Source organism: Cucumis melo, chromosome 12, assembly GCF_025177605.1.
Source record: "Cucumis melo cultivar AY chromosome 12, USDA_Cmelo_AY_1.0, whole genome shotgun sequence".
NCBI classification, from domain to species: Eukaryota; Viridiplantae; Streptophyta; class Magnoliopsida; order Cucurbitales; family Cucurbitaceae; genus Cucumis; species Cucumis melo.
The window spans coordinates 12224610-12237804 of NC_066868.1; positions in this window are offsets into that span (position 1 = coordinate 12224610).

Here is a 13195-nt window from a genome sequence, read left to right on the forward strand (position 1 = left end):
AGTGGAAAACCTAACACTCATAATTCAATTCTTGGCACTAAAATTAATATTTATTTGTTGTGTACAAACAACTTTTGAGTTTTTCCTTCTCTCTCTTTTTTTTTTTTTAAATCTCTTTTGTCCTTTCTACATTATTATAAACTCTCTCGTTACTCCAAACCACTCCATAGAATATATACAATGCCTCCATTACCTCTCTCACTATTGAAAATATATGACAAATTCAGGTATTCAAAGATTGATGCATGGCAATAAATTAAGTCATAAAGAGGAAGAAGTTTTATAATAAAAAAAATATTAAAATTGATTCACATTTTAAGTTTACACTCCATTGTATAATTTGATTGTTTTATATAAAGATTGAGCAAATTTTAAAATTATCTTTCATTGGTAAATTGAACTATTTTACTTAAAAAATTGAAAGGATTTAATTTTTAAAAATTAAAAACAAAATATTACCGAACAAAACCTTAATGGTAAAAAATTAAGATCTACACTTTACACAAATATTTTCTTGTGCAAAAAGGTAATAATATAGTATTGCAAAAAGAAAACCTGTTAGCTTGAGATGAAGGCACAAAACGTACAAACAAGAAGGGAGAGAACACCAACAAAGAAACAAAAACCTAAAAAATTATATTACTTCTATATCACTTTATTTTCTCAACTTCTAACTAAAAATTTATATTTCAAATATTTAACCTTACCACCAACACATTTCATATTCATTATAAATTAATCACGTCAAAGATATAGTTTTAACTAACCTATCTTTTTCTAAGAACAAAATTATGTCAAATATTTTCTATTTAAACTTAATAAAAGTATAAGGCACGGATAAAAATAACAAAAAAATTTATGAAAATAGGCCTTATGTCACTACATTTTAGATAGTTTTTTTTATAGCCATCTGATATATCTAATTACTTGTCATATTTGCTATATATAAAAAAGGGATGTTTTTTTTTTTCTAAATTTTTTTATCATTTGATGCAATTTCTCTTAAAAATTTATGTTCTAAAGATTTTTTCACATGTCCTCTACCTAATACATTTAAACCTACTCGGTACAAAAGTGTCTACATTGATATAAAAAAGTAGTTACAATAAACAACACTTTTAGAACTAATAATAACGTTTAAGTGTACAGATGATTGTAAATATCATAAAATCTATTAGTGATCATAAATTCTATCATTAATGGATTTAGCTAAATCTAAATTTGGTTATATTTGTAAATTTTCCTATATTGTATTATATATATATATATACCTACTAGCATTTTGGATTTGATTGCTATATTTACAACTACTTCCGGTAAAAATAGTAACAACTAAATGATGTAATTATCCTAAACTTTGTATTTTAACATTAAAAGAAGTCGAATATATAATCTTTTTAAACATTAAAAATAAAAGTCAAAATATATCTTTACCGTTAACCAGTAGATTGGGTCAATTCATTAATAACCTTAGACTTGAAAAAAGAAGTTAAGAAATACTCATACAATTAGTATACAGATAGAAAAGGACAACATCAAAAATAGGGTTTTAATAGTTACAAATTCGGTGGTGCACAAATTTTCCTTCTTTTTCTTATCCCAATAGTTGTACGTCTTCAAAACTGTGAGTGAAATTCTCTAACAAAGTCTCTCTTTTTGTGTAGTAAACTCAACAACATACTAACAAACATACCAACTACCATTGAAACGATTTGATCGTCTCATAGTGGTTTTATTATTCTCTTTTTTCTAGCTACGTAAGCTTATATAGACCTTAATTATTGAAGAGAGTATTAATAGAGTTTTGAGGAATGAAAGAAGTCGAAGAAGTGGATGGTAGAATTACAAGAGAGGGAAAAATGAGGAAAAATAAGAAGCATAGACCATTTATATTGAAGCAAAGTAGAGACGAGGTAATGGGCTACATAAATGATTTCTCGTAGGAAAACTTCAAAACCGTAAACTATTTACGGTCCATGTAACAAGTCCATTAAGACAAATTATTTTTTCAGAATTTCTTATTTGCCCTAATCTTTTATAATGATCTTTCAAATATGATTTTCTTCTTCTTCCTGATTTTTTCACGATCGTTGTTTCCGAGTTATTCATCTCGTCTTTTATATATCTTTCATCTTGATCATTCGAGTTATTCTGAGTTATTTTTCGTAATTTTCGACAACATTCGCTCTGATATCCATTATCTTCGATAACATCATTTCTCTTCTTGTCATCTTGGACAATCAAGATCGTGTATACTGCTCTGTTGATATCATCTCAATATTTTTTGGTTTCAGTGAGTATTTTAAATATCGTTTTTCTTTGAACTATTTAGTTGATTATAAAATTTCGTTCAAAATTATATATTTCGATGTGAAGATAGAATGTTTAGTATATGTAGGGTATTACTGTAAGACATCCTGTATTTGGTTATGAAGATCGTTGAAAGTTTTGATTACTGTTTATGTTTAAGAATTTATATTTAATATGAATGTCGTTTGAGTTTTTTGTTGTTTGTAAGAATTTAAGGTTTTTTATTTCGTTTTGAACTTTAAGAATCACTGTAAGATGTGTATATCATTATGGAGATCGATAGTTTGAAGTTTGTCAGGATAATTTTCATTGAATTACATGATCGTTTACCTCTATCAACATGATCGTTTAACAATATACAGATGATCGTCTTGTTATATGAACACGATCGTTCATCTTTATGAACATGAAAATTTTCAATATTTTGTATGATCCGGATCTTTAAACGATTTTATATCAAATTCAATATGATTGTTTAAATGATGAGTGTCTAAAAAAGATCGTGTATCAATTTCAATAAGATGGTTTAAATGAATAGTATCTTTAAACGATCGTGTATCAAATTGGATATGATGGTTTAAACGATCAGTGTCTTTAAACGATCGTTTAATTTATTAACTTCTTTGCACGATGGTTTAAACGATCAATGTCTTTAAACGATTGTTTAATTTATTATATACGATCGTGTATTGTGTTAAACGATCGTTTAGTATTCTCTTATTACATCTAAATACTTAATTATATTTTCTTTTTTTCCAGATTAAAATGTCTATTCCTATTGTTGTTTTTTATGGAGGTTAATGGAATGGTTGCAATGTTTATGAGAATTACTTAGTGTCTGAAATTTTGGTAGATATGCGAGTCAGCTTTAATTCTTTGGTTGCTTTGATATGTGAACAACTTGAATTGGATGTATCAGTAGAATTATCTGTTTTACTTGATTTTGGTAAAAGTAATGTTCAAACTATGGTGCCGATAAAGAAGGATAATGATGTTGCTTGGTATTTAGCTTTTGTTAAAGATGCAACTAGTAGACATCCATTAGTTGCCCATGTAAGTGTTGATTGTTTGGAAACGTCTTCTTCATCTAGTAGTGTACAGGGAAATGTTGATATGTCACCGAATATAGGTTTTTCTTCTTCTGTTTTAAATGATGAAGTTATAAGAGACGTCTCTTATTATTTTGATTTGAAGGAAAAAAGTTTATTTGAAAGTAAAGAAGTGCTTTCAAAGTGTTTTTGCATAATAGCAGTGAAGAACAACTTTCAATTTAGGACTACAGTATCAAATTTGAGGTCTCTTGAATTTAGATGTCTGCAAGAAGGCTACAAATGGTATATAAGAGCATCTCATTATAAGAAGAGTGATTTGTGGATGCTACGAAAATACACTTTTAACCATGATTGTCCATTGAGTACTGCCCAAAGTTCTCACATACAAGCTTCTTCAACTGTAATTGGCAATTGTTTGATAGATGATTTTAGATTCATGTCTACTGATCGTTACATTCCTAAAGAGATTGTGCATAAGGCTCGTACAAATCTTGGAGTTAATATAAGTTATCAGAAAGCTTGGAGGGCAAAAACATATGGTAAAGATATTACACGGTGACACAGTTGAATCGTATGCATTGATTCCAAGATTCTTTGATAAATTGGTTGAATCTAACCCAGGTATGATCAGTTTTTTATATCAAATTTAAATTGATTTGCAGATAGATGTGGATAGACTAATATCATAGTCTATCTAGATAGACCAATATTGGCATCTTTGATATTCTTTCTGTTCTTTTTTGTTTATGCTGATAGAAATGTGTTTTTAATTATTATAGGTACATGTACTGCTTTAGAAATGGATGATAGTGGTCATTTCAAGTTTTGTTTTATGACTTTTGGTGTATCAATTGAGGGGTGGAAATATTGTAGACCTATTATTTCTGTTGATGGGACACTTTTGAAGTGTAAGTTTGATGGCATCCTATTAACAACCACATCACAAGATGGTAACAATCAAATCTTCCCTCTTGCTTTTGCCATTGTAGATTCTGAAAATGATGCATCATGGACATGGTTGTTTGAGAAGATACGAAGTAGTTTTTTAGAGTGAGCTAATTTATTCATTGTTTCTGATAGGCATCTTAGCATCCCCAAAGGAGTTTTAAGAGTGTTTACTGATGTTGAGTATTATGTGTGCACAAAACATCTTTTAAGTAACTTGAAACTCCATTTTAAAAATCTACTACTTGATAAGTATTTCTTTAGCTGTGCTTATGCCTACACTGTTGAAGAATTTGAGTACCACATGAGATGCATGAAGTTTGTTTGTTCAAATATTAGAGATTATCTTAGTAGTGTTGGTTTTGAGAAGTTGTCTCGGGCATATTCACGTAGACAAAGGTATAGAATGATGACATCAAATTGTGTAGAAAGTGTAAATTCAATGTTTAAAGATCTTAGAGAACTACTTGTGACAACGATACTTTGTTTAATTAGGAATGTATTGCAAAAGTGGTTTTATGAACGAAGTAAAGCTGCTTCTACAATGAAGAGTCATTTAACTTCTTGGGCTGAGAACATTCTACGTTTAGAACATGAAAAGTCAAGAAGATTATTGGTAAGATTTTACATTTTTTTTTTATCTCGAATAGTTAGAGATAGATTGCTATGTTTGTCTATCCAAAAGATAAAGATAGCAATTTATCTGTTCCTGTCTCAGATAGGCACTGATAGATTGATATCTATATATATCTGATGTATACAGAGATTGAAATCTATTTCTTCTTATGTTATTAATTGTCTTTATTTGTGTTATGTATTAGGTTGATCCAATAAGTACAACTGAATACCAAGTAATAGATGAAAATCAACAGTTTATTGTGAAGGTAAACGTGAGATGTTGTAGTTGCCGAGTATGGGATGTTGAAGAAATTCCTTGTGCACATGCTCTTGTTGTTCTACGGATGCTTAATTTAGATACCTATTATTATGTATACACGTTTGATATTAAATTTGATGGGGAGTTGATATTGTTTAGACATTAGATATTTAAATGATCGCTTAATATTTTTTATGTTTATTAAGAAGATTGTTTAGACTTTACTAAACGATCGCTTAAAGATATATGCACGATCTTTTACATTAGTGTGATACATATAAACGATCGCTTAATATTCTTCACTTGTACGTTAGGAAATCACTTAATATTTTTCTAGATATTAGTGTGGTTTATAGAAACGATCGCTTAATATTTTTTATGTTTATTAAGATGATCGTTTAGACTTTACTAAATGATCGCTTAAAGATATATGCACGATCTTTTACATTATTGTGATACATATAAATGATCGCTTAATATTATTCACTTGTACTTTAGTAAATCGCTTAATATTCTTTTAGATATTAGTGTGGTTTATATAAACGATCGCTTAATATTTTTTATGTTTATTAAGATGATCGTTTAGACTTTACTAAATGATCGCTTAAAGATATATCCACGATCTTTTACATTAGTGTGATGCATATAAATGATCGCTTAATATTCTTCACCTGTACTTTAGGAAATCGCTTAATATTCTATTAGATATTAGTGTGGTTTATATAAACGATCACTTAATATTTTTTATGTTTATTAAGATGATCGTTTAGACTTTACTAAATGATCGCTTAAAGATATATGCACGATCTTTTACATTAGTGTGATACATATAAATGATCGCTTAATATTCTTCACCTGTACTTTAGGAAATCGCTTAATATTCTTTTAGATATTAGTGTGGTTTATATAAACGATCGCTTAATATTTTTTATGTTTATTAAGTTGATCGTTTAGACTTTACTAAACGATCTCTTAATATTTTTTATGTTTATTAAGAAGATCGTTTAGACTTTACTAAACGATCGCTTAAAGATATATGCGCGATGAGTATTTCTGTACACGAATGTTTTTATATTTTTATACAATTTTTTTGTGATATGTAACTAAACGAATACAAACATTAACTCAAAAGTACAAGAACCAAATATATATTTATTTGCCCAAAGTTCTAGTACATACTGTTGTTTAAACAGTTTCATGTTTTCCACAGTTAGACAATCATGGTTAGCATTTGTTATAAGACATTCAATAAATTTAGAACAGAAAATGCCACAATCCAATGAACGCCCTTTCTGTAATGTGGTATTCGACCTAAGTACTTGCCAAGGGCCGTATTTGAATCGTTTTGAATGGAGGTCCACTCCAATTGCAATTGTGAGTGAGTCGATGCATCGTGTAGGCATTTAAAAAGCTTGATCAACAAGTTTCTTCTCAACATAATTTGACATCGAGTCAAACACGTAGATCTTGCATTTCCTCATATCAGCTGCAATAGCCAACCAGTGTTCTCTTATGTTGATGCAGCCAATCACGTAGTTGATATCTCCCCACCCTGGGTTTTCTTAGAAGTCACCAACAGTTGTGTTTAAATAATATTCCAAATCTTCTTCTGTCCATAGATTTAAGTTTGCTGTTGTGTCTCTTTCAATCAGCTTTCTTATTGTTTGTTGTCAGCAGATGAGTATCAAAAAGACGTTGCCAAACTATGCAGTGTGGCTTATTAATTCTAGTCTTGAAGAACAAGTAAAAAAATTTAGTCAGGATAGAATTATGCAGTTTAACTTCTATACAAAAAAAAAAAAGTTTAAAGAAAAACAACTTACTATAAACGCGGAATCTATTGCTCTAAAAGTATACGTGAAAAGTTTCTTGATATACAACATTTTTTTCTGCAAGTGGGATAATAAAAAATCGATGGTCTACAAAGAAAATTAAACGATCGTTTAGTGAATGGAAGGAGAGTATAAGTGATCGTTTAGAAAATACAAGTGATCATTTACTTAATAAGCGATTGTTTAGAAAATACAAGTGATCGTTTACTTACTAAGCGAATGTTTAATATATTTAAACAATCGTTTAGTGAATAGAAGCGATCGTTTAGAAAATACGAGTGATCGTTTACAATATTTTTTCGTACTAAGCGATCGTGTAATATATATAAACGATCGTTTGGTTAGAAAAAGTATGTTGTACTCGATCATGTATTTTTAATATAAAATGAAATTTGGAAAAGAGTACTTACGTCTCCTAGTATCCATGTGTTTTCTTCAAGCTTTTTGAAAAAATCTTTCTTTCTGATTATGGAGACTACTTTCCTTTCTTCATGAGTTGTTTTTCTTGATCTTTTCCATTCTAAATATTCGTTCCACAATTTTTCATTCACTTGCCACATGAGATTATATCTATCTACATCAATGATTTCGACATCTGGGACAGGTATTGTCGGTTCTGATATAATCTTAGTAGATGTTGCGGGTGGATTAACTTGTTGATCTTGATCCGACACCTTTTTATTTGCCATTTTACATAGCTTTCTTCTCTTAATTGGTTTTTGTTGTTCATTTATTTCCTATAATGCACAATGTTGTTAACTAAGGAAAAAAATAAAAAACAATAATAATTATTGCAAAGTACTTCAGAGTTCTTTTATATACATATCAATATAGGTTCTAAATGAATTGTAGAACTTGCTTTCTGCGTTACTGGTTCATTTTCAACCAAAGTAACAACTTCATTATTTTTTTGAATCTCAACATGTTGTTTTGTTGTTTCCTGTAATGTATGATATTAGATAAGTAACAAACTATTAATTTAAAGGACTACACATTTTGTTGTGTATACATACCAATTGAGATTCTATTTTTTCAGTTGAGGTAGATTGCTGCACATTTCCAATTGTTTGATCCTTAATTACTTGTTCCTTTTTTTTCTTTTTCTATCTCAACCAAAGTAACTGGTTGATCATTTTTTTGTATTTCTTAAAATGCATAATATTAGATAAGAAAAAAACTCTTAATTCAAAGGACTACACAGTTGTTGTGTATACATACCAATTGAGATTCTTCATTTACAATTGAAATTGATGGTGTCACTTCATGAATTTGTACAGTTTGATTCAATGGAGTCATTGCAGGTTGGTTGAGAGTACTACTTAATGATGGTAGTATCTCACAAAGTGGAAGAGGTTGGCTCACAAGTGGAAGGGTAGTAATCATTTCTGACATGTCTTTTTCTTTCTAACTTTGAGCATTTAGATTATCCGATATATCTCTTATAGTCAATAGCAAGTTTGCATCCCTGTCGTCTATGCTTATATCTCTACCAAATTCCTCTTGATGTTCCCTAAACAAAATGAGAAAAAAAATGAGAATAAGAAAAAAAATACAATTGTTACTTATTTAGAATGTAAGCAATTTTCAACATTATAAAGCAGTAAACAATGAATGAAATGTTAACCTTTAAGTTTTCACGTTATGATCTTGAGTGTGTTGTTCTTCAACATATGGCTGGTCATTGCTCATCATATCTTCTCTATTCTGATGATCATCATTTTTGTCCATATTGTCTTGATTAAATCCATCATGAAGATCATATTGGAAATGATGAGTATCATCATTGCCTTGATTTTGATTTTGACTTTGATTCTGATAAATAAATAAAAATGAAAATAAAATAAAAAAATGATTGCTAAACGATCTTGTATAAAAAAGTAAACGATGATGTATAATACCTAAACGATCGTGTAACTATGATAAAAGATCGTTGAAATTTGATAGACGATCGGATATTTTAGTTACATGATCGTTTATTTAAATAACTGATAAACGAAATACTTTTTGAAAACAAAGTTTATCTGGAGCAATCTCTCCAGTATTTGCTTCATTTCAAACAGCTTCAATGACCGCTTTTTGATTGTGTCATCCATCCTATAGACTATAGAAGTTAACGTGGATACATCCTTATGAACTTCTTTGATCTCCTTTTTCCGTCTTTTGTAGGATTTTGAATGACTTTGTTGTTTTTTGTCACTGGTCTGCGACTTTTCTTCTTGGTCATTGGATGCATTTCGGACTCATCAGCCACTATTTGTCTTTTTTTCCTTCGTGGTGACAGTTGTGGAGATGAGGTGGATTGCAAGTTGTTTTTGTCCAATGATTGATTGTTTGTTGTATCATTAGAAGTACTATTATCACTGTTGTTAATATCTGGCATGGATTCATCATCCTCAATTTTCATGTTATCATCCCCTTGAATTTGATTGTCCATGAAAGCTTTCTCTTGGGTTGATAGCTTCAATTTAGGTTTAACAACAGTCTGCAACGTTACAATCAAAGAATTGTTAATATAAACAATCAAAGAATTGTTAAGCTAAATGATCGTATATGTTAAATGTAAACGATCGCGTAATTGTATTAAACGATCGCTGACAAGTTTTACTTACATTTTTGTTGTCAAATATGTTCTTCTGCAACATTTTGTAAGATGGAGCTTGTGTACTATTCCATCTCAATATCCTAGGGATTGATCCCTTACTATTTCTTGTGGCCAGGTGCTCACTTGCAGTTGAAAGTACTTCATAAGCCCATACCTAATACATTTAAACAAATATGTTAAACTTTGATGTTTAATTTGCATTTAATTAATGTGTATAAACAAAAAAAAAATCACATGAAAAGCAAGCACGTAGCCTTTGATGTTTTAGTATGCCACTGCTTTGGAACTTCTAGTCTTCTTTAGCTCATATGCTTCTTTTTTCCTTTGTAGACTTGTCTGCAAACTGTTGAGCAGACAAGTGTAAAAGAAAGTTAATCAATCGAAGCTTTTAAATACTTCTTCATCATCAACTCGTCCCAAAATATCCATGTCAAACTGTGTTTTCTTATCCTTTCCGACCATCACAGTTTCTATATAGCCAAGGTGACCTTCACAGCATCGTGATCATTTGTAAACTCAAAATTGTTGAAAATTTCCTCAAATTTCAAGCATGTTATTATTTTCTTATTTTCTGATTCGAATATAAGGCTTTGTAGGCGCTTGTTATCATAATCTTTCTCCAATGTTGTGTTTGTTGGCCACAATCTAGTTATGATGTTGAATTCCTTTTGGGTGAAATGGACGTTTTTCCCTAAAACTGAAAAATAGATTCCATCTGCGTTGGCTTCTTCAGGTATCTGACTCAGCAAGAAATGATGGATAAACTGGTCGTTGAAGACCATGTTGACATTTAGCAATGGACCAAAAATTGTTTTATCAAACATTTGCAGCTGTTCCTTAGTCAGTTTATTCTTAATAAGACTGCCAATTTTGTGCACTTGGCATGAGACAGTGGCAGGGAAATACTTGTCGCTAGGTACAACCATCCTGAAAATAATGATCAGAATATACTTTCGTTATGTACATGATTGTTTATAAAAAATTAAACCATAAACCCTAAAATTAAACTATTGTTTACTTGATGTAACAGATCGTTTAATCCAAACAAAAAGACATTTGTAATATATTTATCAATCTGGAGAATAGAAGTTTAAACGAATCCGAAAACCTAAACGATTGAAAATAAGAATTTAAGAACAAAATGATAGTTTTTCAAGACATAAGTCGAAACGTTTAAAATATAAAGAAGGAAAAGTGTAATGTTATAGTAGGAAAAGTTCAGCAAAATACCTTTTGTTGTTGAAGAGAAAAATGAACTGAGAGAAAAATGGAATTGGAAATCTTTGAGACGAAATGCTGAGTGATCAGTGCGTTTGTGTATTACGAAGTGGCGAAAAACGAAGAAGGCGAAACATATATATTAGTTGTTTTTACCAAATGGGCAATATTGTAAATTCATGTACTTTTTTTAAAATATTGAATCGCATTTTTTACTGTTTAATATATATATATATATAAACGATCATGTAATTAAGTTAAAACGACCTTTTAAAAAATGTTATTGATCGCGTTGTTAAACGATTGGAAAAGCATATAATGTTAAACGATGATGCTGTACAACTAAATGATCGTGTAGGATATCATTTATAAGGTGTTGTTAAATGATGATGTTGTACAATTTACGCGATCGTATAATATATTATTTAAGCGAATATGTATATATGCGATTAAACGATGGTATTGTTGAACATGAACGATCGTGGTAATAAATGTAATTGATCCCTTTGTACGTTTTACAAGATAGTGTAGGATATAAAGAGTGAAATGGAATATGGATTTATCAAGTATAAAATAAAGAATTTTTTGAAACTTAAATTTAATGATTTGAAGCTTTACAAACATTATAAATCATCTCTAAAATATTGAGAAATTTGTAGGTTGAAGGATGGAGCAGTATTAATGTATTCTTGAGTTGACATTCTTCTTTTGTTTCTCTTGCTGCTTTCTCCTTGTGTTCAGACTTTTGTATTTTTTTGTTGACTAACATTATTTTCCTTTTGCATTTCTTTAATTTCTCTCTTGTTTCCTTTTGTTTCAACTTCTTCTGGTTCTTGACTGCTACCAGTGTCAATTTCTTCTTGTGGTTATTGACTGCTATCAGTGTCAATTTCTTCTTCAGTTTCAGTTCATCTTCATCAATCAACTTTTGTTTTCCTTTTGTTGTATCTTTTGTATTTTCTTCCCCTTGTTTTTCAATTCTTTTTCTTCAACGATTACAATATTTTTCAATTGAATCTGATTTCGTTTTGTTTTGTCTTATTGACTCCTATTTTCAACTTCTTCTTCTTTTTCTCCATCTTTAAATTCAATTATCTGAATGTAAAAAGAGAATGTACTGTCAAAATGATTGTGCAAAATGTAGACAGCCATGCAATATAAAGATCGTTTAAATATGTATATACGATCATGAAAGCAGCTGAGTAGCAAACAATTAAAAAATATATAAATTAAAGAATTACAAACTAAACGAACAGTCGTGTGAAATATATAAAAGATCATTTAGTTATTTTAAACGATCGTGTAGTTATGTTAAACGTTCGTTTATATATTTCACACAATCGTTTAGTTATAAATATGTATATACGATCTTGAAAGCAGCTAAGTAGAAAACAATTAAAAAATATATAAATTAAAGAATTACAAACTAAACAAACAGTGGTGTGAAATATATAAACGATTGTTTAGTTATTTTAAACGATCGTTTAGTTATTTTAAACGATCGTTTAGTTATTCTAAATCTGTAGTTGTTATTGTTTCCAAACTACTTTGTGATTCCTTAACAACAGCTTCCTGTAAAGAAAAAGAAACAACATAATCGTGTTTTATTTTATTTGGAAATTGAGGAACATTAAACAAAATAAAGGAGTGCAAAATGAATAAGGCACTAATCGTAGGGCAATTTGTTGTTGCATACTTCACCATTGTATTAACTTGTTCATCATCATCAAGAAGATCAAGGCTACAAGTAGGTGGTCTATTTTTCTCCAGGACTTTTGTATATGCAACTTCTTTCTCATTCTGTTGTTGTTGAAGTTTAGCTGATGGTGGTGGAACATTCAAGCTTGACATAACCATTGTCAACATGCATTCTATTTCTTTTATTCCTTCTCTTAATAATATTTGTTCTGTTTCTATTTTTTCTTGATTTTTTATGATTTCACTTATTTCATTTAAGATTTTATTTGTTTCATTGTTTTTTTTCATTTCTTTCTCTTTTTTTTTCCTATTGCTCTGCCTTTTCTTTTCTTTCCTGGTTCTCAATATTTTTGAAATATCTCAAAATTGTTTAAGACTCTTCTTCTGATGAGTCTAGAGGTGTCATGGAGAACTACAAATAAAATGATATTAGATTATTAGTGAAAAATTGTTAGCAAAGGTATTGATAAACAGTGATAGATTTATATCATCATCTATTCAAGATAGAGATGGATAGAAAATCTTTCATTGTCTATCTGAATAGACATATATATGAGCATGCTCTAAGTTTACTTACATTCTCAAATTAAAAAATGTCGATGTTTAGAGTCCTCCAGTCACTTGTTTCCAAATATTCCTATCTTACAATTGGTGGCCCTTC